Raw genomic sequence first — 27,113 nt, 5'->3', positions numbered from 1 at the left:
TACCGGAGGAACACTTTGTGTGCTACCAAATGTCACAACGTAACTGGGTGATTATAAAGGTGCTTTACAGGTGGCTCTGATGGTGTTTGTTGAGTCCTCTCGGTCGTGCACATCACTATAAGCCTTGCAAGCAATGTGACTAATGAGTTAGTTACGGGATGATGCATTACAGAACAAGTAAAGAGAATTGTTGGTAAAGAGATTGAACTAGGTATTGAAATACCGACAATCGAATCTTGGGCAAGTAACATACTGATGACAAAGGGAACAACGTATACTGTTATGCGGTTTGACCGATAAAGACCTTCATAGAATATGTAGGAGCCAATATGAGCATCCAGGTTCCGCTATTGGTTATTGACCGGAGACATTTCTTGGTCATGTCTACATAGTTCTCGAACCCGTAGGGTCCGCACGCTGAACGTTCGGTGACGATTGGTATTATGAGTTTACGTGATTTGATGTACCGAAGGTTGTTCAGAGTCCCAGATGAGATCACAGACATGACGAGGAGTCTCGAAATGATCGAGCCGTAAAGATCGATATATTGGAAGGCTATATTCAGACATCAGAAAGGTTCTGAATGATCCGGGTATTTTTCGGAGTACCGGGGGTTGGGGGGGGGGGGTTACGGGAATACAGGAGTACATATGGGCCTTAGTGGGCTTTAAGGGAAAAAGAGGAGAAGCCATGAGCCGCCCATGGGCCTAGTCCGAATTGGACTAGGGGAGGGGCTACGCCCCCTCTTTCCTTCTCCTCCCCTTCTCCTTCCTGCCCCCTCCTAGTAGGACTAGGAAAGGGGGAATCCTACTCCTACTAGGAGGAGGATTCCTCCCCCCTTTGGCGCGCCTAGAGAGGCCGGCTGGCCTCCCCTTCCTCTTTTATATACGTGGGGAGGGGGGCACCCTAGAACACACAAGTTGATCAGTTGATCGTTTAGCCATGTGCGGTGCCCCCGCCAGCATAATCCACCTTGGTCATATTGTAGCGGTTCTTAGGCGAAGCCCTGCGTCGCTAGCATCATCATCACCATCATCACGACGTCGTGCTAACGGAACTCTCCCTCGAAGCTCTACTGGATCAGAGTTCGTGGGACGTCACCGAGCTGAACGTGTGCTGAACTTGGAGGTGCCATACGTACGGTACTTGGATCGGTCGGATCATGAAGACATACGAGTACATCAACCGCGTTCTCATAACGCTTCTGCTTATGGTCTACGAGGGTACGTGGATGACACTCTCCCCCTCGTTGCTATGCATCACCATGATCTTGCGTGTGCATAGGATTTTTTTTTGAAATTACTATGTTCCCCAACACATGGCAGCTCAGGAGGACAGGCATCATGTAGTCCTGGCGGAGATTGCGACGGTCCTCAGGGAACCGCCCGGACCCCCAGAGCCTCCCGAGGCTCAGGGCCCCGGTGGCTCGTGAGGAGCAACCCCTTCGCCGCGTACCTTCAGCTGCCTCAACACCCCTTCATCAACAGAATCAGGTGACATTTTCCAAGTTTATTTAGCTGAGAGCGCCCTCAGGGCTGCATCATTCCCAGTCCGCGTGGGTCTGTCCCTGTGGCATGTATCCCTTCTTGTTTATGTCTTTAGCTTACCTTGTTGGGGGTGCCCCTCGGGCTGCATCATCCCCAAGCCGCTCGGGCCTGACCCAGTGGCATGTTGCTTTTCATGCGTAATCTATCTATGGTTATCACTTGCTTGATTGTCACCCACCATGGGAGCCGTGCGCCGATCGTCTTTCTTCAGGATCCTTCGCATGAGAGGGCTAGGCACGGCGTCTGTGCTCGGGCCCGTCCCTGTAGCATCGATAAATCCAATGGCTGAGCTCTTTCTGGCGGGCCGCTCCCGTTCACGTCACCTCCTAGGGCCGTTGGTGCTTGGCCTTCTCACGCGATAACCTCAGGAGATTCGTTCGGCGCAAGTTGTCTAACCACCTCGCAGGACCACCACAGCCATCAAGAATCAAGACCAGGCGCAACCCGCCTTGAGGTAGGGCCTCGTGAGTCCCCGGCTTGCTCACGAGTGCCCAGATACACCTCCTCTAGCCCTGCCGTGCAAGCCACGTGCCAGGGCGTGGCTGTACACGCCCCGGGGGCTCTCCGCAGTAGGGAGTCCCCTCCCACAAGCCGGCAACGGACGGGCGATCACTGCGGCGATTTGTTCCCCTCCTCGTGCTAACCTGCAGGAACTCCCTGAGGACTATAGCAGGCAGTACCGCGGACTCTCTCTCTTCTCCCATGCGATTTGCTTGCGCATTAAAAGGGGTCTCCTAACCATCGCGACTCCGGAGCTCTGACTGGCTCTCCAGCCCTCACCCCCTGGCCTTGACCACAACATCGCGACCTGACATACCAGCGGCGGCTGAGCTCACTCGAGGGTCGGGACCTGAAACGTAGAGCACCTAGAAGAACATGGAGAAGAAGGGGAGGCCCGCATGGGCCTAACCTAGCTACCCAGCAGCGACCAACACCCAAGTCCGGTGTGGCACCTAAAGCCGGCTCCAGAATGCCAAGATAAGTCTCGTACCTAGACCAACCCAGCGCTACGACATCTGATTCTTGACTTTTCGCTGCCCTACTGCGGCAACATCGCCTCCCTTTCCTATCCTCAACTGGCTGCTTGCGCGCTAAAGGGGACCTCTTGAGCATCGCGCCTCAGGAGCTCTTACTGGACCTTGGACCTTGGGCATCGCGACCTGGCATACCAGCGATGGCTACAGCCTTCCTAGGGACCGGGACCTGTCAGTGTAGAGCACCAAGCTGCTGCGGGATTGGAAAGGGGGAGACCGAGCCTCAGTAGGACATGTGCTCGCAAGTTTTCGCAACAAGGATAATATTAACAAAAGGCATTACAGACGCTTTACACCCCCCCCCCCCGCGGGGTCCATTTCGATTCCTTGCAGGGAACAAAAAGAAGGGAATTCCTACGAGCTCTATCTACACGCGCCGGACATCGCCGACGCCATCATCGACAGTGGCCCATGAGAGGCTGGCACCAACCCCGTCCAGATCAACGGCGGCGGTGGCCAGACGCGGCGATCTTGCTCCGGGCCTGACGAGAGGTCGGGGGCACGTAGCTGTCCTCGCTCGTCTCCGGAGACTCCACGAGCTTGGGAGAGTCGCTGGACCACCAGGAGTCACCGCTATCGCTGGAGGACTACAGGTGAGGCCTACGGCAGGCCCGGCGCCCGCCACTGCGCCGTCCTAGCGACCTCCTTCAGGGCAGCACTCCAAGCGGCGGCCTTCCTTGTCGAAGACCTTGAAGAATAGCATGGAGGCGCCGTCATACTCGAAGTGGATGGCGAGGGCGCCGTTCGCACGACAGGCTCGGGCGATCTCACCCCAGCCTCGAGTGATGAAGATCCTCTCGGAGGCGATGGCCTCAACTTCCGCTCCAGTCGTCGGGGCGTCGCAGTCGGTGTGTTGCAGCCAAAGTTCGATAGGGCCTCTCGGCGGTGAAGAACTACAGAAGGCGAATCCAAGTGCTCGGGGGCATTGCCTCCCACAACACGAACTCGTGCGAGGTGTCCGCAACATGGACCCCTGGGGCGACGGCGTGCGCCTCCGCGGCACGGCGGCTATGTCCCTGGCGCGGGCGGCGGCGCTCATCGCTCCTCCCTCCGGAATCATCAGCGTGAGCATACCAGGGCAACGGGTACCCAGGAGGCGGCCTTTTGTACCACGGTCGTGACACCACCGGCCTCACGACCATCTCACGACGATGGAGCTTGCTCTTCTTCGGTGGGAGCAGCTCGGGCTCGTTGAGGGGAGCCTTGCCCTTCTCCGCAGCCGAGAACCTCCGAATCGGCGCCATGACTGCACCAGCAAGGAGTGGATCAAGGAAGTAGAAGAAGCGGGAGAGGCAGAGGAGAGACGAGTGATGGGGGCTCCGCCTCACCTCCCATTTATAGCCAAGGGGAGGCCAACCTCTGGCCTCCACGATCTAAGGTAATGATGGTTTTTTCGTTGCATGCAGCAGGGACTCGTCAAGTCGGGAAGTTGCCGAGGCAATGTGGGGAAGCGGAGACGCCCACGTGCAATCAGCCGCCACATGTCGACCAAGGCCACAGGCTATTGGGGCCCGCGGCGCTCCACACTTGCCCTTTGGCTTTGCCTCAAAGCCAAGCCCGAGTGCGCCTTGTCGGCGTTTTGGGAATGGGGGTCCCCAGACTTGCCTGCCTGCGGCCCACGGCGTGGCTCTGTAAGCGGGCCCGTACGACCCATCTTCGCCAACAAGCATTCAAGACCCTCGCGAGGGGCCAAGCCTCGCGAGGCGGACGCCACAAGACCTCCTCAGGAGCGGCCTCACCAGGCTGGCTCGCGAGGGGCGGAGAGATCTGTGACGCCCCGAGACCGATGTGCCAGGTGTCTTCATGTTATTCGCTGTCGTTGCCTTGTCATTGCTTGCGTGTCATGCATTTCATATCATGTCATCATGTGCATTTCATTTGCATACATGTTCGTCTCATGCATCCGAGCATTTTCCCCGTTGTTCGTTTTGCAATCCGGCGCTCCTATGTCACCCGGTGTCCCTTTCTACCTCTTTTCGTGTGCGGGTGTCAAACATTCTCGGATCAGACCGAGACTTGTCATGCAGCCTTGGTTTACTACCGGTAGACCACCTGTCAAGTTTCGTACCTTTTGGACTTCGTTTGATACTCCAACGGTTAACCGAGGGACCGAAAAGGCCTCTATGTGTTGCAGCCCAACACCCCTCCAAAGTGGCCCAAAACCCACCTAAACCCCCTCCATCATCTCGGTCGTTCGATCACGATCGCGTGGCCAAAAAACCGCACCTCATTTGGACTCTCCTAGCTCCCTCTACCTATAAATATGTGGCCTCTCCCGAAAATTCGCGGACGAAACCCTAAAATCCTTCCCCTCGCGCCGCCGGACGCATCCACGCCGCGCCGGACGTGTCCACCGCCCGCCGCTACGTTGCCCGGCCAATGAGAGCGCGCCACATCGGCTCAACCGCCTCTCCCCTCCAATCCCACCTCACCATGTAGCGCCGCCATGCTCGTCCCCGCCGCCGGCCCGCGAGCCCGCGTCGGGCCCGCGGGGCCCGAACTGCCACCTAGATCCCGGTCCGCCTCCCGCTCCGAAGCTCCGCCGCTCGCCGGATCTACGCTGCCGCGCGCCTCCCGCCGCCGCCACGCCGGTCGCCTCCCACGCCATCTCCGTCTCCGGTGCCCGCGCGCCGCCCGGCAGGCGCCTCCTCTGCCGCATTACGCCATCGCCGAAGCCTGCCCGACCGCGCTGCCCGATGGGCTCCGCCGGATCCGCCGCCCACCGAGGTCGCGGGCAGCCTCTCCGAGCTCCACCGGCCTCCTCCTCCCCTTCCCTCGCTGGAGCAGCGACCTCTCGCCAGGGATCCTCGAAATCCGCGCTGATTGCTACAGTACCTCCCGATCCGATCCAGATCTACAGGAAACCCTAGCGGTTGACTTTCTCTCCCTCTCTCAGATAATTTTTGCATACTTTGACGCATCACAACTTCCTTATCATAGCTCCGATTCGTGCGTGTAGCATATCAAAATGTTCGTCTCAACGAGTAAATCATTTCATCTCATTGCATCATTTTCATTTGAGCTCCTCTTGATGCCTGAAATGCTGTTGGAAGAGGGCTATGTGAGGAATATGTCAGATCTGTTTCAGCAAATGGCCTTTTGTCATTTTTGACATGATTAATGTGTGCATGCTATGATCCTGAGCTCTACATGTGTTTTGTAGAATTCCATGCCATCTTTACAGGGGTGTATGCCATGTATTTTTGTGATCTATGTGGTGACTAGCACAGGCATGCAAAGTAGCTTACTCAATGATGCTGATTTCAAGGACTTAGAATTCCACCAAGTCCTTGTCCTAATATTTTTTTCATGCCATATGTTCATGTTGTTTCCAAGTGATCCGTGCCTCTTTTGAGGATGATAAGTAAGGATGTTTTGTTAATATTGTGGTGCTCTATCCATACATGTCTTTGTTTGCAATTATGGAGCACCCTAGCTTGAGTCAATCGAGCTCTACTTTTGCTATAAAATGATCCTGGCAGATTGTTGACATGTTTAGCGATTTTGCCGAGGATGTTGCTATTGATCCGTGCATGCTATGTTGTTGTTCTTTCCATGTATAGCTTCTATGCCATGTCTTCTTGACGGGTGTATGCTTAGTTTGTCATGCCATGCTCTGTAGTGAGTGCATCGAGCTCGTAAACATGCCTACTTGTTAATCTGTTTTGCATGCTCCAGTTTTTCAGTAAGTCTGAATCTGTTTATGTTTTTGCTATGTTCACATGCTTGCAATTGTATTTTCTGATCCCTTTTGGCTCAAGGTCACTAAGGGACTTTTGTTATATGCTTAGAGTAGCTTCATGCCATGGCTTTCTTTGCCATGATATGTTCATGTAGCATGTAGTTTTCATGCTCTATAGATTGCTTCCTGATGATAAATTTCTGACTTGTTGATAATTTCACTAAGTATGTAACCTGTTATTGTTTGCACTTTTGCCATGCTTGTTTGAGCCTGTTATTGAGTGAATTAGTCGTAGCTCAGTGTTCATCTTTTGTCAAGCTTCATGAGTGGATCCCTTCCATGTATTTTGTTGTTATGTTTGAGTGCTGTAGCATATTTATCTTGATGCATTTAGATGGCTACTTGCTGTTAATCGCACACCGGTAGCATATTTGTTTTTGCTTGCCATTTCCAAACCGTGCATCCGATTCCGGTGATCTTTATATCGATTTCAACCGAAATCAACTCACCTTTCCAGTGGCACTCTTGGATTTCCAAGTTGAGGCCAGGTTCATTCATTCCTTTCCAAATCTCGCATATGCATCACATACCGCATCCCGCATATCATGCCATGTTCATGTGTTGGTTGTTTACTATGTTGTGTGCTTATTTCCGGTGTTGCTTCTTCAGGTTGGTTCCGATAACGTCGCGTTTGTGAGGACCCGTTCGACTACATCTATTTGTCTTCTTCAGGGACTCGTTCTTCTTCCTTGCGGGGTTTCAGGCAAGATGACCATACCCTCGAAATCACTTCTATCTTTGCTTGCTAGTTGCTCGCTCTTTCGCTATGCCTATGCTGCGATACCTACCACTTGCTTATCATGCCTCCCATATTGTTAAGCCAAGCCTCTAACCCACCTTGTCCTAGCAAACCGTTGGTTGGCTATGTTACCGCTTTGCTCAGCCCCTCTTATAGCGTTTCTAGTTGCAGGTGAAGATTGAAGTGTGTTCCTTGTTGGAACATGGATATTTTTGGGATAACAATATCTCTTATTTAAATAATGCATCTATATACTTGGTAAAGGGTGGAAGGCTTGGCCTTATGCCTGGTGTTTTGTTCCACTCTTGCCGCCCTAGTTTCCGTCATATTGGTGTTATGTTCCCGGATTTTGCGTTCCTTACACGGTTGGGTTATAATGGGAACCCCTTGACAGTCCGCCTTGAATAAAACTCCTCCAGCAATGCCCAACATTGGTTTTACCATTCTCCACCTAGCCGTTTTTCCCTTGGGTTCTGCAGACTCAAGGGTCATCTTTATTTAAACCCCCCTGGGCCAGTGCTCCTCTGAGTGTTGGTCCGACCGAGTAGACTGCGGGGCCACCTCGGGGCAACTTGAGGTTTGGTTTTACTCGTAGGATGTATCATCTGAGTGTGCCCTGAGAACGAGATATGTGCAGCTCCTATCGGGATTTGTCGGCACATTCGGGCGGTGTTGCTGGACTTGTTTTACCATTGTCGAGGATGTCTTGTAACCGGGATGCCGATCCTGATCGGGTCTTCCAGGGAGAAGGAATATCCTTCATTGACCGTGAGAGCTTGTGATGGGCTAAGTTGGGACTCCCCTACAGGGATTTGAACTTTCGAAAGTCGTGCCCGCGGTTATGGGCAGATGGGAATTTGTTAATGTCCGGTTGTAGAAAACCTGAAGTTGATCTTAATTAAAATACATCAACCGCGTGTGTAACCGTGATGGTCTCTTCTCGGCGGAGTCCGGGAAGTGAACACGGTGTTGGAGTAATGCTTGACGTAGGTTGTTCTAGGATCACTTCTTGATCATAGTTATTCGTCTGTGCTTTGCCTTCTCTTCTCGCTCTCTTTTGCGAATAGGTTAGCCACCATATATGCTAGTCGCTAGCTGCAGCTCCACATCATACCTTTGCCTTACCTATAAGCTTAAATAGTCTTGATCGCGAGGGTGTGAGATTGCTGAGTCCCCGTGACTCACAGATACTTCCCAAACCAGCTTGCAGGTGCCGATGAGACTGTGCAGATGACGCAACCAAGCTCAAGGAGGAGCTCGACGAAGATCTTGTCATTTGTGTTGTTTCGTTCTAGTTGATCAGTAGTGGAGCCCAGTTGGGTCGATCGGGGATCTGTGTAGCATTTGGGGTAGTCTTCTTTTATTTTGGTTCCATAGTCGGACCTTGTTTGTATCTGGATGATGTAATGCTTTATTCATGTATTGTGTGAAGTGGCGATTGTAAGCCAACTATGTATCTCTTTACCTTATGTATTACATGGGTGGTGTGAAGATTACCTCACTTGCGACATTGCTTACAATGCAGTTATGCCTCTAAGTCGTGCTTCGACACGTGGGAGATATAGTCGCATCATGGGCGTTACAAGATCAAGGCAAGGCAAACCTCGTGAGGTTCCAATGACGTGAGCCATGATGATAGAGACCAGGGGGGCGCCAGGCGGGCGCCAGTGCACACAGTGTCCTTGTTTCCTCTTTGGTGCTAAGGAGGCAAGCCCAGGCGAAGAGTACCGAGGCATCAAGCAAAGGTTTCCACATCAGTACAATGAGACTAAGACTAGCAGGACGACAAGATGGAGGTCACCATGGAGCCCAAGGCGGCGTCACCACCAGAGCCTTTGGCAGGCGAAGACTGCTTTTGTCAGGATAACTTGTACTAGCTGTCCCCTTTGAAATTGGCCGTTGTTGGCTCCCTTCCCGCTCAATATTTGGGGAGAGGACCAGGGCCTCTATAAGTAGGATTAGCCACCACAATAGGCAAAAGGAGAGAGAGAACCTCAGCCATCTCAACTTGGACTAGATCCAACCCATCCTCACACCGACCAAGCACAAGAACACCTCACCTTAGGAGGCTGTTCTTCCCCTTGTACTGTTCATCCTCAGCCCAAGAGGCAATCCACCATACCACACTGGAGTAGGGTATTACACCACAACGGTGGCCCTAACCAGTATAAATCTTGTGTCCCTTGTGTTGCGAGTTCGTCGAGCTAAGCTTAGAGATCGTGGCGAGGTTGAGGGCGTGAGTCAGTAGGGGGAAATCTTCATGCGCACCCCAGTGTTCGAACCTTAATGGTTTTGTCGGAACCCGAGATCCGACAACGATGATAGTTGATTTGATCTTGCCGAAAAAGAAACTTTTGCGTCCAGTGATAGAATTGATCTGAGCTTTTGGAACGTGATAAATTCTTGAATTTTTTACAAAAGATTGATACACAAGTTGCCTCTGTTTTCCTAATTTTTCAGAATTTTTGGAGTTATAGAAGTATTCAAGAGTTATAGATTACTACAGACTGTTCTATTTTTTGACAGAGTCTGTTTTCTATGTGTTGTTTGCTTATTTTGATGAATCTATGGGTAGTATCGGGGGGTATGAACCATGGAAAAGTTGGAATACAGTAGATATTACACCAATATAAATAAAGAATGAGTTCACAACAGTACCAAAAGTGGTGATTTATTTTCTTATACTAACGGAGCTTATGAGATTTTCTATTGAGTTTTGTGTTGTGAAGTTTTCATGTTTTTGGTCAGGATTTGATGGATTATGGAATAAGGAGTGGCAAGATCCTAAGCTTGGGGATGCCCAAGGCACCCCAAGGTAATATTCAAGGACAACCAAGAGCCTAAGCTTGGGGATGCCCCAGAAGGCATCCCCTCTTTCGTCTTCGTCTATCGGTAACTTTACTAGAGGCTATATTTTTATTCACCACATGATATGTGTTTTGGTTGGAGCGTCTTGTATGATATGAGTCTTTACTTTTAATTTGCCACAATAATCCTTGTTGTACACACCTTTTAAGAGGGACACACATGAATTGTGATTTATTAGAATAATCTATGTGCTTCACTTATATCTTTTGAGCTAGGCAATTTTGCTCTAGTGCTTCACTTATATCTTTTTAGAGCACGGCGACGGCTTTATTTTATAGAAATTGTTGAACTCTCAAGATTCACTTATATTATTTTGAGAGTCTTTTTCAACAGCATGGTAATTTGCTTGGGTTATGAATTTAGTCCTAATATGATAGGCATACAAGAGGGATATAATAAAAACTTTCATATAAAGTGCATTGAATACTATGAGAAGTTTGATTCCTTATGATTGTTTTGAGATATAAAGATGGTGATATTAGAGTCATGCTAGTGAGTAATTGTGGATTGTAGAAATACTTGTGTTAAAGTTTGTGATTCTCGTAGCATGCACGTATGGTGAACCGTGAAGGAAACATGCCCTAGAGGCAATAATAAAGTTGTTATTTATATTTCCTTATATCATGATAAATGTTTATTATTCATGCTAGAATTGTATTAACCGGAAACTTAGTACATGTGTGAATACATAGACAAAACAGAGTGTCCCTAGTATGCATCTACTTGACTAGCTCGTTAATCAAAGATGGTTATGTTTCCTGACCATAGACATGTGTTGTCATTTGATGAATGGGATCACATCATTAGAGAATGATGTGATGGACAAGACCCATTCGTTAGCTTAGCATAATGGTCGTTTAGTTTTATTGCTATTGCTTTCATCATGACTTATACATGTTCCTCTAACTATGAGATTATGCAACTCCCGAATACTAGAGGAACACCTTGTGTGCTATCAAACATCACAACATAATTGGGTGATTATAAAGATGCTCTACAGATGTCTCCGAAGGTGTTTGTTGGGTTGGCATAGATCGAGATTAGGATTTGTCACTCTGTGTATCGAAGAGGTATCTCTGGGCCCTCTCGGTAATGCACATCACTATAAGCCTTGCAAGCAATGTGACTAATGAGTTAGTCACGGGATGATTGTCGGGGAAAAATGACACCTACAGGATCACGAGGAATCCCTTTTTTCTATGGTTGGCGGGCACAGGGCTGTGGAAAGATCGGGATTGAGAGATCAATGCGGGGGGATTATCCAGGTTCGGGCCGCAAGTGATGCGTAATACCCTACTCCTACTGGTTTCTGTTTATCTGGTGTTCTTAGACTAGCTACAAGGCGTGCAGGGTCCAAAAAATCCGAATCCTTCTTCAGTACACCCTGGGCCTCATTTTATAGTCAAAAGGGGCTGCCACAGTGGCACACAGGAGGTGGAAAGGTATACAGTGTACAAGCTTATCGCCTGTCATTACAGGACAAAGCGCATTAAATGCGCTACTTAGGTGTCCACTTCCTTTATCGGGCGGTAACGAGGCCCATCCCGTCCGTCGCCGCTCCGCCTTGCTTTGACACGCATCTAGGCCAATGAGGCATGCAGCGCCATGCTGCTGGCTACTGAGTTGGTGCAGTGGCAGAGTCTTCACGAAGATCTGCATGCCACCATGCAGGTGCTTGCCGAGTCGGCCAGAGGCCGCACGTCACCACGCAGGTGCCTACCTAGCTGGTCAGTTCGCAGCTGCATGGGAACAATGGTGGAGTTTTGGGAGATGCGGGCCTGGCTGCGGCCCCATGAATGTCTTCGGCAAGAGTCTTGTCAGGGCCCTGGCAAGGGTCTTGCCGCGGCATCGTGGTCGTCCCCGGCAAGGGTCTTGCCGGGGGTCTCGTGGGTATCTTTGGCAAGGATCTTGCCAAGGATCGTCGTCTTCTGGTTATCTTCTAGTCTTGTGTGCTTCTGGTCTCCACAAAGATTTGCATGCCACCATGGAGGTGCCTCCCGAGCCTCGATTCCAAAGTGGTCGATGGAGTTGGAACCCTTAGGCTCAAGGGTGGCAGCTCTGCTGGTGTTGGGTAAGTTGCCCCGGCAAAGTTCTTGCTGGGGTTGTGGAGGCCGCCCCGGCAAGAGCCTTGTCGGGGGGGGGGGGGGGCTCACCTCGCCCTTCTGCTCTTCGTGTTTCTGGCATGGCGCTGTTCTGGTTGTCTTGTGGCTTTGCTTCCTTGCTCTGCCCCGCTAGGTGTGGCCGCAGGCACGGCTCCCACTGCCCGTGCACAAGTAAAGGGGTACAAAATAGGACCCCTCCTTTTGTGCATCGACAATGATGTATTACAGAACGAGTAAAGAGACTTGCCGGTAAAGATATTGAACTAGGTATGATGATACCGACGATCGAATCTCGGGCAAGTAACATACCGATGACAAAGGGAACAACGTATGTTGTTATGCGGTTTGACCGATAAAGATCTTCGTAGAATATGTAGGAGCCAATAAGAGCATCCAGGTTCCGCTATTGGTTATTGACCGGAGATGTGTCGCGGTCGTGTCTACATAGTTCTCGAACCCGTAGGGTCCACATGCTTAAACGTTCGATGATGATTTGTATTATGAGTTATGTGGTTTGATGACTGAAGTTTGTTCAGAGTCCCGGATGAGATCACATACATGAAGAGGAGTCTCGAAATGGTCGAGAGGTAAAGATTCATATATAGGATGATGATATTTGGACACCGGAAGTGTTTCGGGTGATATCGGGTCACCGGAAGGGGATTCCGGGCAAACCCCGACAAAGATATGGGCTTAATGGGCCAAGTAAGGGAACCCACCATCCCACAAGGGGCTGGTGCGCCCCCTATAGGGCCAGCCACGTGGGGAGAAAGGGAAAGGAGAGGATGAAAAGGAAAGTATGAAGTAGGACTCCTACTTCCTTCCCCTCCCCCTCATTCCTTTCCCCCTTGTCCAAATATGGTAAGGGGGGCCAAATTGGACTAGGGGACCAAGTAGGATTCCTCCTACTTGGGCGCGCCCTAGGCTGCCTCCCTCCCTCTCCATCCTTTATATACGTGGGGAGGGCACCCTAGACCACACATCAATTGTTCCTAGCCGTGTGCGGCGCCCCCCTCCACAGTTAACACCTAGGTCATATCATCGTAGTGCTTAGGCAAAGCCCTGCACCGGTAACTTCACCATCACCCTCGCCACACCATCATGCTGACGGAACTCTCCCTCGTCCTCAACTGGATCAAGAACTCGAGGGACGTCATCGAGCTGAACGTGTGCGGAACACGGAGGTGCCATACGTTTTGTGCTTGGATCGGTTGGATCACAAAGACGTTCGACTACATCAACCGCGTTACTAAACGCTTTCGCTTTCGGTCTATGAGAGTATGTGGACACACTCTCCCCGCTCGTTGCTACTCCTAGATAGATCTTGCGTGATCATAGGTAATTTTTTTGAAATATTGCATTCCCCAATAGTGGTATCAGAGTGAGGTCTATGCGTAGATGTTATATGCACGAGTAGAACACAATGAGTTGTGGGCGATAATAGTCATACTTCTTACCAGCAATGTCTTACTTTGATTCGGCGGTATTGTTGGATGAAGCGGCCCGTACCAACATTACATGACCACGTTCATGAGACTGGTTCTACCGACGTGCTTCCCACACAGGTGGCTAGCGGGTGTCTGTTTCTCCAGCTTTAGTTGAATCGAGTCTGACTACGCTCGGTCCTTGTTGAAGGTTAAAACAACACACTTGATGAAAAATCATTGTGGTTTTGATGCGTAGGTAAGAACGGTTCTCGCTAGAAGCCCATAGTAGCCTCGTAAAACTTGCAACAACAAAGTAGAGGACGTCTAACTTGTTTTTGCAAGGCATGTTGTGATGTGATATGGTCATGACGTGTTGATATATGAATTGTTGTATGAGATGATCATGTTTTGTAACAGTTATCGGCAACTGGCTGGAGCCATATGGTTGTCGCTTTATTGTATGAAATGCAATCGCCATGTAATTGCTTTAGTTTATCACTAAGCGGTAGTGATAGTCATAGAAGCAATACTTGGCGAGACGACAACGATGCTATGATGGAGATCGAGGTGTCAAGCCGGTGACGATGGTGATCATGACGGTGCTTTGGAGATGGGGATCGAAGGCACAAGATGATGATGGCCATATCATATCACTTATATTGATTGCATGTGATGTTTATCCTTTATGCATCTTATTTTTCTTAGTACGGCGATAGCATTATAAGATGATACCTCACTAAATTTCAAGGTATAAGTGTTCTCCCTGAGTATGCACCATTGCTACAGTTCGTCGTGCTGAGGCACCACGTGATGATCGGGTGTGATAAGCTCTACGTTCACATATAACGGGTGCAAGCCAGTTTTTGCACATGCAGAATACTCAGGTTAAACTTGATGAGCCTAGCATATGCAGATATGGCCTCGGAACACTAAGACTGAAAGGTCAAACGTGGATCATATAGTAGATATGATCAACATAGTGATGTTCACCATTGAAAACTACTCCATCTCACGTGATGATCAGACATGGTTTAGTTGATATGGATCACGTGATCATTTAGATAACTAGAGGGATGTCTATCTAAGTGGGAGTTCTTAAGTAATATGATTAAATTGAACTTTAATTTATCATGAACTTAGTCCTGATAGTATTTGCATATCTATGTTGTAGATCAATAGCTTGCGATGTAGCTCCCTGTTTATTTTGATATGTTCTTAGAGAAAAATAAATTGAAAGATGATAGTAGCAATGATGTGGACTAGGTCCGTGATCTGAGGATTATCCTCATTGTTGCACAAAACTATCATGTCCTTGATGCACCGCTAGGTGACAAACCTATTGCAGGAGCAGATACAAACATTATGAACATTTGTCATGCTCGGTATGATGACTACTTGATAGGTTAGTGCGCCATGCTTTGCGGTTTAGAATCGGGACTTCAAAAAAATTTTGAACGCCAAGGAGCATATAAGATGTTCCAAGAGCTGAAATTGGTATTTCAGACGCATGCCCGAGTCGAGAGGTATGAGACCTCTGACAAGTGGGAATTAATCTTCCAGATAAGATAGTGATTGACATAGTTCTCTAGTCACTATCACCAAGTTACTGGAACTTCGTGATGAATGATAACCCACAAGTATAGGGGATCGCAACAGCTTTCGAGGGTAGAGTATTCAACCCAAATTTATTGATTCGACACAAGGGGAGCCAAAGAATATTCTCAAGTATTAGCAGCTGAGTTGTCAATTCAACCACACCTGGAAACTTAGTATCTGCAGCAAAGTGTTTAGTAGCAAAGTAATATGATAGTGGTGGTAGCGGCAACAAAAGTAAAGACAGCAAAAGTAATGTTTTTGGTATTTTGTAGTGATTGTAACAGTAGCAGCGGAAAAGTAAATAAGCGTAAACCAGTATATGCAAAACTCGTAGGCACCGGATCAGTGATGGATAATTATGCCGGATGCGGTTCATCATGTAACAGTCATAACATAGGGTGACATGGAACTAGCTCCAATTCGTCAATGTAATGTAGGCATGTATTCCGTATATAGTCATACATGCTTATGGAAAAGAACTTGCATGACATCTTTTGTCCTACCCTCCCGTGGCAGCGGGGTCCTATTGGAAACTAAGGGATATGAAGGCCTCCTTTTAATAGAGAACCGGAACAAAGCATTAGCACATAGTGAATACATGAACTCCTCAAACTATGGTCATCACCGGGAGTGGTCCCGATTATTGTCACTTCGGGGTTGCCGGATCATAACACATAGTAGGTGACTATAGACTTGCAAGATAGGATCAAGAACTCACATATATTCATGAAAACATAATAGGTTTAGATCTGAAATCATGGCACTCGGGCCCTAGTGACAAGCATTAAGCATAGCAAAGTCATAGCAACATCAATCTCAAAACATAATGGATACTGGGGATCAAACTCTAACAAAACTAACTCGATTACATGATAAATCTCATCCAACCCATCACCGTCCAGCAAGCCTACGATGGAATTACTCACGCACGGCGGTGAGCATCATGAAATTTGTGATGGAGATGGTTGATGATGACGACTTCGACGAATCCCCCTCTCCGGAGCCCCGAACGGACTCCAGATCAGCCCTCCTGAGAGGTTTTAGGGCTTGGCGGCGGCTCCGTATCGTAAAACGCGATGATTTCTTCTCCCTTGTTTTTTTCTCATCGAAATTCAATATATGGAGTTGGAGTTGGAGTCGGAGACGCAACAGGGGGCCCACAAGGTAGGGGGCGCGCCCTAGGGGGGGCGCCCCCCACCCTCGTGAGAAGGGTGTGGCCCCCTCGGTCTTCATCTTTGGCGAGGATTTTTTATTGTTTTTTCTAAGATGTTCCGTGGAGTTTCAGGTCATTCCGAGAATATTTGTTTTCTGCACATAAAACAACACCATGGTAATTCTGCTGAAAACAACGTCAGTCGGGTTAGTTCCATTCAAATCATACAAGTTAGAGTCCAAAACAAGGGAAAAAGTGTTTGGAAAAGTAGATACGACGGAGACGTATCAACTCCCCCAAGCTTAGACCCTTGCTTGTCCTCAAGCAACTCAGTTGACAAACTGAAAGAAAGAAAGAAAAACTTTTACAAACTCTGTTTGCTCTTGTTGTTGTAACGATGTCAAGCCAGCATTCAAGTTTTTAGCATAAATCATAACTAACCACATTTGCAATAATTCTCAGGTCTCGTCATTACTCATATCAATAGCATAATCAACTAGCAAGTCATAATAGTAAATCTCGGACGACAAAACTTTCTCAAAACAATCATAATATGATACAACAAGATGCTATCTCGCTAGCCCTTTCTGAGACCGCAAAACATAAATGCAGAGTACCTTTAAAGAGCAAGGACTGACTAGACATTGTAATTCATGGTAAAAGAGATCCAATCATAGTCATAGCCAATATAAATTAACAGTGAGGAATGCAAATGACGGCTATGCTCTCCAGCTAGTGCTTTTTAATAAGAGGGTGATGACTCAACATAAAAGTAAATGGATAGGTCCTTCGCAGAGGGAAGCAGGGATTTGTAGAGGTGCTAGAGCTCGGTTTTGAAATAGAGATCAATTGTATTTTGAGTGATATACTTTCATTGTCAATGTAACAACTAAGAGATGGCGATATCTTCCATGCTAAACACATTATAGGCGGTTCCCAAACAGAATGGTAAAGTTTATACTCCCCGTCCACCAACAAGCATCAATCCATGGCTTGCTCGAAACAATGAGTGCCTCCAACATACATCAGGTCCCAGGGGGAGTTTTGTTTGCAATTAATTTTGATTTAGTTTGCATAAAGCATGGGACTGGGCATCCCGGTGACCAGCCATTTTCTTGTGAGTGAGGAGCGGAGTCCACTCCTCTTGAGAATAACCCACCTAACACGGAAGATAAGGACAACCTTTGTTGATACATGAGCTATTCGAGCATGCAAAATAGAATGTTTATTTGAAGGTTTAGAGTTTGGCACATACAAATTTACTTGGAACGGCAGGTAGATACCGCATATAGGAAGGTATGGTAGACTCATCTGGAATAACTTTGGGGTTTAAGGGATTGGATGCACAAGCAGTATTCCCGCTTAGTACAAGTGAAGGCTAACAAAAGACTGGGAAGCGACCAACTAGAGAGCGACAACAACCATGTACATGCATTAAAATTAATAAACATTGCATGCAAGGATGAGTAGGATATAATCCACCATGAACATAAATATCATGAAGGCTATGTTGATTTTGTTTCAACTACATGCGTGAACATGTGCCAAGTCAAGTCACTTAAATCATTCAAAAGAGGATACCACCCCATCATACCACATCATAATCATCTCAATAGCATGTTGGCACACAAGGTAAATCCTTATAGCTCATAGCTAATCAAGCATGGCACAAGCAACTCTGATCTCTAATTGTTATTGCAAACATGTTTATTCATAATAAGCTGAATCAAGAACGGTGGACTCATCATATTTAGAAAACAAAAGAGGTCAAGTTCATACCAGCTTTTCTCATCTCAGCCAGTCCGTCATATATCATCATAATTGCCTTTCACTTGCATGACCGAACGGTGTGAATAATAATAAGAGTGCACGTGCATTGGACTAAGCTGGAATCTTTGAGCATTCAATAAACAGGAGAAGACAAGGCAATATGGGCTCTGGTTAAATCAACAATAAGGCATATAAGAGCCACTTCAACAATTTAATTATGGTCTTCTCCTACTGACCCCCAAAGAAAAGAAAAGAAGTAAAACTATTTACACGGGAAAGCTCCCAACAAGCAAAAGAAGAATGAGAAATATTTTTGGGTTTTCTTTTTAATTATTACTACTACAGCAGAGAAATAAAGTACTACTAATTTTTTTTGTTTTTTCTTAAGGTTTAACAAACACACAAGAAGAAAGCAGGAAAAGGAAAATAAACTAGCATGGATATTACAATGAAAAAGTATGAGCACCGACATCTAGTAATGAGTGTGTGTGAACATAAATGTAATGTCGCTGAGAGATATGTACTCCCCCAAGCTTAGGCTTTTGGCCTAAGTTGGTCTATGGCCACGGCTGGCCTGGAGGATATCCATAATAATAATTGTGGGGGTCGTACTGTGATGAGGAAGAAGAAGGCTCCGATTGCCACTGGCTGGCAATCATCTCTGGATCCCACTGATAGTTAGACTGCCGTGAAGGATCAAATTGTGGTTCCGGTTCTGGCTCCTCGACTGGTGCAGGGTTCCGGTAGGCGTGAATAGCCGTCAACGGAACAGGGTACGTGCCTGCAGTCAAATCAAACAAAGAAGGAGCAGGCAAGGTAATAGTCTCAGGATGATGTTTATTAAAGAACAATTGATATTTAAGCTCCCCTGCCCTATTTTTAACAATAAAATCATGTGCCACCATACTTTTATGATCTAGATAAACACGGGGCAACACCTTTTCTTCCTTCTCAGCATGCCTAATAGGTATGCTAAAATTTGCGGCTAGGCGTGTGGCATAGATGCCTCCAAAGATGGGGCCCTTAGTACGGTTCATATTTAACCGTCTAGCATTAATACCGCCCAAACTAAAAGTGTTATCACTGTATAAACCTTGGAGCAGAATAATTAAATCAGGGATACTAAGGTTTCCAGAATTTCCACGTCCAATTAAACAACGACTGGCAAATAATGCAAAGTAACGCAAAACAGGAAAATGTATGCTAGTGATTCGTGCATCGGAAACCTTCCTGGTTTCTCCTACAGTGATATTATCAATAAACCCAGCCACATCATCATGATGTGGTTCTTCTGTCTTGCCCTCAAAAGGGACTAAACAAATCCGACAGAAATCATAAACATCTCCTTATGCTCATCATATAAATGAAACTCCACCATAGGTGGTGAGTTCCTAGAATGAAAATGAAAGTTTTGCACAAAGGTATTTGTGAGTAAGAGATACTGATCGCATTGGTCGTGGAGGAGATGTCACTTTATGATTTCTGTCGGATTTGATTAGTCTAGCATATGCAGATATGGCCTCAGAACACTAAGACTGAAAGGTCGAACGTGGATCATATAGTAGATATGATCAACATAGTGATGTTCACCATTGAAAACTACTCCATCTCACGTGATGATCAGACATGGTTTAGTTCATATGGATCACGTGATCATTTAGATAACTAGAGGGATGTCTATCTAAGTGGGAGTTATTAAATAATATGATTAAATTGAACTTTAATTTATCATGAACTTAGTCCTGATAGTATTTGCATATCTATGTTATAGATCAATAGCTTGCGATGTAGCTCCCCGTTTATTTTGATATGTTCTTAGAGAAAAATAAATTGAAAGATGATAGTAGCAATGATGCGGACTAGGTCCGTGATCTAAGGATTATCCTCATTGCTGCACAGAACTATTATGTCCTTGATGCATCGCTAGGTGACAAACCTATTGCAGGAGCAGATACAAACATTATGAACATTTGTCATGCTCGGTATGATGACTACTTGATAGGTTAGTGCACCATGCTTTGCAGTTTAGAATCGGGACTTCAAAACATTTTGAATGCCAAGGAGCATATAAGATGTTCCAAGAGCTGAAATTGGTATTTCAGACGCATGCCCGAGTCGAGAGGTATGAGACCTCCGACAAGTGGGAATTAATCTTCCAGATAAGATAGTGATTGACATAGTTCTCTAGTCACTATCACCAAGTTACTGGAACTTCGTGATGAATGATAACCGACAAGTATAGGGGATCGCAACAGATTTCGAGGGTAGAGTATTCAACCCAAATTTATTGATTCGACACAAGGGGAGCCAAAGAATATTCTCAAGTATTAGCAGCTGAGTTGTCAATTCACCACACCTGGAAACTTAGTATCTGCAGCAAAGTGTTTAGTAGAAAAGTAATATGATAGTGGTGGTAGCGGCAACAAAATTAAAGACAACAAAAGTAATGTTTTTGGTATTTTGTAGTGATTGTAACAGTAGCAGTGGAAAAGTAAATACGCGTAAACCAGTATATGGAAAACTCGTAGGCTCCGGATCAGTGATGGATAATTATGCCGGATGCGGGTTCATCATGTAACAGTCATAACATAGGGTGACACAGAACTAGCTCCAATTCGTCAATGTAATGTAGGCATGTATTCCGTATATAGTCATACGTGCTTATGGAAAAGAACTTGCATGCCATCTTTTGTCCTAACCTCCCGTGGCAGCGGGGTCCTATTGGAAACTAAGGTATATTAAGGCCTCCTTTTAATAGAGAACCGGAACAAAGCATTAGCACATAGTGAATACATGAACTCAAACTATGGTCATCACTGGGAGTGGTCCCGATTATTGTCACTTCGGGGTTGCCGGATCATAACAGATAGTAGGTGACTATAGACTTGCAAGATAGGATCAAGAACTCACATATATTCATGAAAACATAATAGGTTCAGATCTGAAATCATGGCACTCGGGCCCTAGTGACAAGCATTAAGCATAGCAAAGTCATAGCAACATCACTCTCAGAACATAATGGATACTAGGGATCAAACCCTAACAAAACTAACTCGATTACATGATAAATCTCATCCAACCCATCACCGTCCAGCAAACCTACGATGGAATTACTCACGGACGGTGGTGTGCATCATGAAATTGGTGATGGAGGATGGTTGATGATGACGACCGCGACGAATCCCCCTCTCCGGAGCCCCGAACGGACTCCAGATCAGCCCTCCCGAGAGGTTTTAGGGCTTGGCGGTGGCTCCGAATCGTAAAACGCGATGATTTTTTCTCCCTCGTTTTTTTCTCATCGAAACTCAATATATGGAGGTGGAGTTGGAGTTGGAGATGCAACAGGGGGCCCACGAGGTAGGGGGCGCGCCCTAGGGGGGCGCCCCCCACCCTCGTGAGAAGGGTGTGGGCCCCCCGGTCTTCATCTTTGGCGAGGATTTTTTATTGTTTTTCTAAGATGTTCTGTGGAGTTTCAGGTCATTCCGAGAATATTTGTTTTCTGCACATAAAACAACACCATGGTAATTCTGCTGAAAACAGCGTCAGTCCGGGTTAGTTCCATTCAAATCATACAAGTTAGAGTCCAAAACAAGGGCAAAAGTGTTTGGAAAAGTAGATACGATGGAGATGTATCAATGAACTATAATATGCAAGGGATGACGAAAATGATTCCCGAGCTCTTCGCTATGCTAAAATTGGCGAAGGTAGAAATCAAGAAAGAGCATCAAGTGTTGATGGTTAACAATACCACTAGTTTCAAGAAAAGGGTGTCGGTGTCAAAACCGGCGGATCTCAGGTAGGGGGTCCCGAAATGTGCGTCTATGGCGGATGGTAACAGGAGGCAGGGGCCATGATGTTTACCCAGGTTCGGGCCCTCTTGATGGAGGTAATACCATACATCCTGCTTGATTGTTCTTGATGATATGAGTATTACAAGAGTTGATCTACCACGAGATCGTAGAGGCTAAACCCTAGAAGCTAGCCTATGGTATGATTGTATGTTGTCCTACGGACTAAACCCTCCGGTTTATATAGACACCGGAGGGGGCTAGGGTTACACAAAGTCGGTTACAAGGGAGGAGATCTACATATCCGTATTGCCAAGCTTGCCTTCCACGCCAAGGAGAGTCCCATCTGGACATGGGACGAAGTCTTCAATCTTGTATCTTCATAGTCCAACAGTCCGGCGAAAGGATATAGTCCGGCTGTCCGGAGACCCCCTAATCCAGGAATCCCTCAGTAGCCCCTGAACCAGGCTTCAATGAAGATGAGTCTGGCGCGCAGTTTTGTCTTCGGCATTGCAAGGCGGGTTCCTCCTCCAAATATTCCATAGAAGATTTTGAACACAAGGATAGTGTCCGGCTCTGCAAAACAAGTTCCACATACCGCCGTAGAGAGAATAATATTTCCACAAATCTAATCTGCTGATATGTTTTGATAGCAGGACATCATGTGATGGCCCGGTCATTATTCGAACCGTTTTTCTCAACCAGCACCGCAGATGCCGCGAGGCGGTTTTCCTGACACGTCTTGTCCAAGCAGAGATCGTGTCCCCTTATCACGGGATTCTCATCAATACGGATGCGGGTTACCCAACCGCGCCATCTGTTACGGCGCTTGGGGAATAAGAGGTTTTACCAGCTGAGTGGGGAGGCGCATCACCTCTTCTGCCCTTATAAAGAGACTAGGATTCACTTTCTTCACCCACACCTTCTTCCCGATTCATTCCATTCTGCCCAGGCTGCAGCGCCCGAGCGTTCACCTTCTCTACCCACAGAAAGTCTTCCAAAGATGGCCGGATCCGGAGCACGAGGCAAATGGATGGCCTCTACCATCCGAGAGAAGGATATTAAAAAGCTTCGGGAGGCCGGGTATCTGGCCAAGAAAATCGGCCACCGTCTCCCGACAGCGGGACAGATCGTCCCTACTCTGGAACCCCACGAGAGGATTGTATGCCTTTCTCACTTTGTCCGTGGGCTAGGTTTTCCCCTCCACCCATTCGTCCGTGGCATCATGTACTATTATGGGATCGATCTTCATGATCTGTCCCCTAATTCCTTCCTCCACATATCGGAATTCATTGTCGTTTGCGAGGCTTTTCTCCGTATTTCGCCGCACTTCGGTTTATGGCTGAAGGTTTTTAATGTGAAGCCCAAGGTGGTGGGCGGCGAGCACATCGAGTGTGGGGGTGCTATGGTGAGCAAGATGCCCAACATCGTATGGCCAACAGGAACCTTTAATGATTCTGTCAAGGAGTGGCAATAGCAGTGGTTTTACATCACTGAGCCGTGCGGCAAAGGAATGGGCCGCCTCTCCCGAGTTTCGATCCGGCGCCCCTCTGCGGCTTACATCCTGGGTCAAGAAAGGCCTGGACTGGTCCTCGTCCGAAGAACTGTCGGTGCCCCAGACGCGCGTCCAAGATATGGGAGACAAGAACATTGAACTTGTCAACGTGGTCCAGGTGATGTTAGTCCGCCGGATACTGCCTTGTCAACACTGTACTTGCAATCTATGGGAATTCAATCCGGCCAAGCACCAAACTTTGCGAAGGTTCTTCGGCTCCTCACACAAGGACATTTGGAAGGCGCTTTTCAAGTCCAGCAAATCATGGCCGGACTCCAACGAAGACTGCGGGTACCAACTCTCCCGCCCTGCAAGTTGGGTGAGTTTATCAAACTTTTCTATCCGCATGACCCAAAGGAAATGCTTAACACGTGTTTATTCAACTCCCCCAGAGCTGGACGAAGAAGGCGGAGCGGATCCATTGTCCGGCCCCATTGCCTGAAGACCCGGCCATCCCACTTTTGACGAAGATGCTGGTCCTGGCGCCCTACAAGGTGCCGATGAAGACGGCCGAGAAGGAGGCCAAAAAGATCCGGGGCGGCCTTCGTCGTCGCGGCACTTTGGACACAATACCCGAAGGCTCTGATGCCCGTTCCGCCTCCAAAGAGGATGCAAAGGAGGAGGAAGATAAATCCCCTGCGGGGGGAAGAAGGAAGAGGATGACCTCCACACCTTTGGAGGCCGAACTGCCCAAAAGGGGAAGGGCATCTCTTCTGGAGGAGTCCACTGCTGCCGCTGACAGCGGCCCACTATGGGATCCCAGGGCCCAGCCCCTGGTGAACTTGAAAATATATAAAATCCGAGTACGTTTAAGCATTCGGACTCATCGTGGCTTAGTATTTTGACCTTAAGCCATATTTTTTGGTAGTCCGGTGAGGTCCCGTACTAAACAATGCACGTCAGAGGACCTGCTGAGCTCAAATGCTATGGAGAGCGGGACGCCCCCAAAGGCCCCTTCCTCCAACCAGGTGCATAACACCGAGGCTTCGTCCTAGAAGGACCCCGACCAAGGAGGAAAGGAAGAAACCGTGAAGGCGGCGCCTGGAGGTCAAACCGCAGGGGCCGGACACGTGGGGGAAGAGATTCCCATTGGCTCTAATGGTAGGGGCGATCCTAAGTTCGGCTCCCCACCGGATGCGATTCCAGGGGCCTATATGGCTCCAGAATCAAGAAGGCAGCCTCCTTCGGCTGGAGGGGGCATGCTTGTTCCGCCAGCGACCTCTGTCCATCTAGAGGTGTCGGATGCTTTGTTGGTGGCGTTATGAGATGCCTCCATCATTGACGAACACCGTGCCCTTATGGGTGCGGTGGTTGAGAAGATTCAGTCAACTGAGATTGGACTGAACGAAGCCTGTATCAGCCTTATAAGAGGCTTTGAGGTATGTTTTATAAGTTGTCGAAGAGTGTCATAGTATAGATAGTAGCCCCTGATACATTGTTTGGTGAAAGAAAGAACTGAATAGGGGATCACATTGATGATCACAGGAAGACTCGTTGAATGATATTGATTTCTCTTCTGTTTCAAGCAGATACCTGTAGCGGCTGCTGCCTCTCGTACTGCGGAGATCTCCGGACTAAATCAAAGTCTGGAGCGGGCTATAGAAGAAATTGGCCAATTGAAAATGCAGTTGAGGGAGAAACAAGGTATGCACAAGCGTTGCACGCATTTATTGTGAAATAAATGTTCAGTATGAAATAAGCCACATAATTTGTGCTAGGTGTTATGACCGAAGTCGAGGCCCTCAAAAGGCCCGTTCCCGAGGCCAAGAAAAAGGCGGCCACGGAGCGGAATCTTCGTGAGAAACACGAGGCCAGAGTTATTAAAGCTGAACAGCAGCTGCAAGAGGCCGTAAGTAAATGCGAGACCTTGGAGCAGAGTTTAACGGAGAAGGAGTCCGAACTCACCAAGGCGCATCAAGTCGCGAGTGACGCCCGGGGGGAAACCCAAAGCGCCCTGCAGGGGATCCAAGATGCGAGGAAGATCGTGGTGGGTAAGGCTTTTCCCATGTAAAGCAAGTATTTGAAGGGAAAACTATGTTTCTGATTGTGAATCCAGACTTGTCAGGTGTATTTGCTGAGCTGCCTCACAGCATATGAGATGCCGCTCAATTCTACCGAGCCAAAGAAAGGAACACCACCGATATGCTCTTTTGGTCGCAGTATTTGGCGCCGAATTATCCGGTGCCTTTTGCCGATCAACTGAAATAGCTGATCGAACTGCATAAGGCGGCGGAACTAGCCATGAAAGATATGGTTATCCGCCTATGGCCTGCCGAGCCGATTCCAAGCAACTACTTCGGGCTCGTCAGGCGGCTTGTAAGCGCTTGCCCTCGACTTGACGTTATCAGGCGGTCGTCTATATAGAAGGAGTGCGAATGGCCTTCGCCCTCGCAAAGGTGTACTGGGGGAAGATGGATGTCGAAAAGCTAGTGACTGAGGGACCACCGGAGGGGAAGGAGCACCGCAAGCCCGAATTATATTATAAGAGTGTCCTGAAAGGATCCTACCTTGCAGCGGTGCTATGCACCAAGGACATTATATTTCCATGAATTCCAATCATGTTGTCCTTTGTAATGTTTGAACAAGGTCGTTTATATGTCGCCTTTTTTATAAAAGTTTACCCTCCTGTGCGACCGTTTTTATGTTCAGACTGAGAGTTGGCCAGTCGTCGGCTTCTGCCCCCCACGTAAGAAGTACGGGGGTGTTCGGGATAAACCCGAGCACTCTTTATCCCAGTTTTGGGTCCTCCGAAGAAGGTGCTCAGCACAACGAACCAGGCAATTGGACTATAGGGCTTTATCACTCTCACTTAGCCATAGGAGCTTTAGTATGGTCGGCGCAGCCCCTTGTGTTCGGAAGGCCGTACTAGGGGCTCTATAAGCGCCTGATCGGAGAAAAAGCCGACCCATCGCACACTGCATTGGTTATGGCATTATGCGGGAGAAATCCTTAAAGATTTGGTGACCGCTCGAACAGCTGACCAGCTCTCGCCGTATCATGACAGTCAGTTTTTGGCTTTCTCTACTGAGGTGCTCGTCCGGAAGAACCGAGACACAATCGCAGTAGTTCTGCAAGTGCTACCTTAGCCGATATAGCGGAACGTAAGGTACCAAAACATGGGAGCCGGGAAAACCCAACTATTGACCCAAGACATAATTCGGAGCTGATGCATATAATGATATAGGTTCGGGGTGCCGAACTTCCGTGAAGGTGTTCGGACTTTTATTGCCGTGTTACAGGAAAAATGGAGCCCCTGGCATATTTAAGGCATATCACTGCATACGGATGGCACTTGACGAGATGGTTTTGATAAGAACTAATCAGCAGGTAAACGTCATATAAATCCACATGTTGTATTTGAATAATACGTCTATGCATATGGGTACAAGTAATGTGATTAAAAAAAGGAGTTGTGATAGCAAAACCTGCTGTGACCAGGGGGAAGAGGTTGAGTGCAGATCCGTATTATAGCCGGACGTTCGCTGCGGGGAATGTCTAAATATCCCTTGACGTGTTCGAGCTGCCTCTCTGGAGTCCGTCCTGGTCGGTGCAGAGGTGAACCTGTGAAGGAAATATAAGAAATGTTTGCGTGCCGGAGGGCGGTTGAACCGCTGAGTTTGGCTGTAATGGCCTTCGCCGGAGTGTTTAGTTGAAGCTAAGGACGAGTCGGGGTATCCTTCCGCGAAGTAATGCGGAGCCCCTTGATGGTGTCTAGGAGCCTGAGCATCGACTCGAGGTTCGGCTGCAAGGTGCTGCTTGTTGTTTCTGCTACTAAGGCAGTGATGTATTTGT

This window comes from Triticum aestivum, chromosome 7A (genome assembly GCF_018294505.1).
Source record: "Triticum aestivum cultivar Chinese Spring chromosome 7A, IWGSC CS RefSeq v2.1, whole genome shotgun sequence".
Lineage (NCBI taxonomy): Eukaryota > Viridiplantae > Streptophyta > Magnoliopsida > Poales > Poaceae > Triticum > Triticum aestivum.
This window is presented reverse-complemented; position numbering follows the sequence as displayed.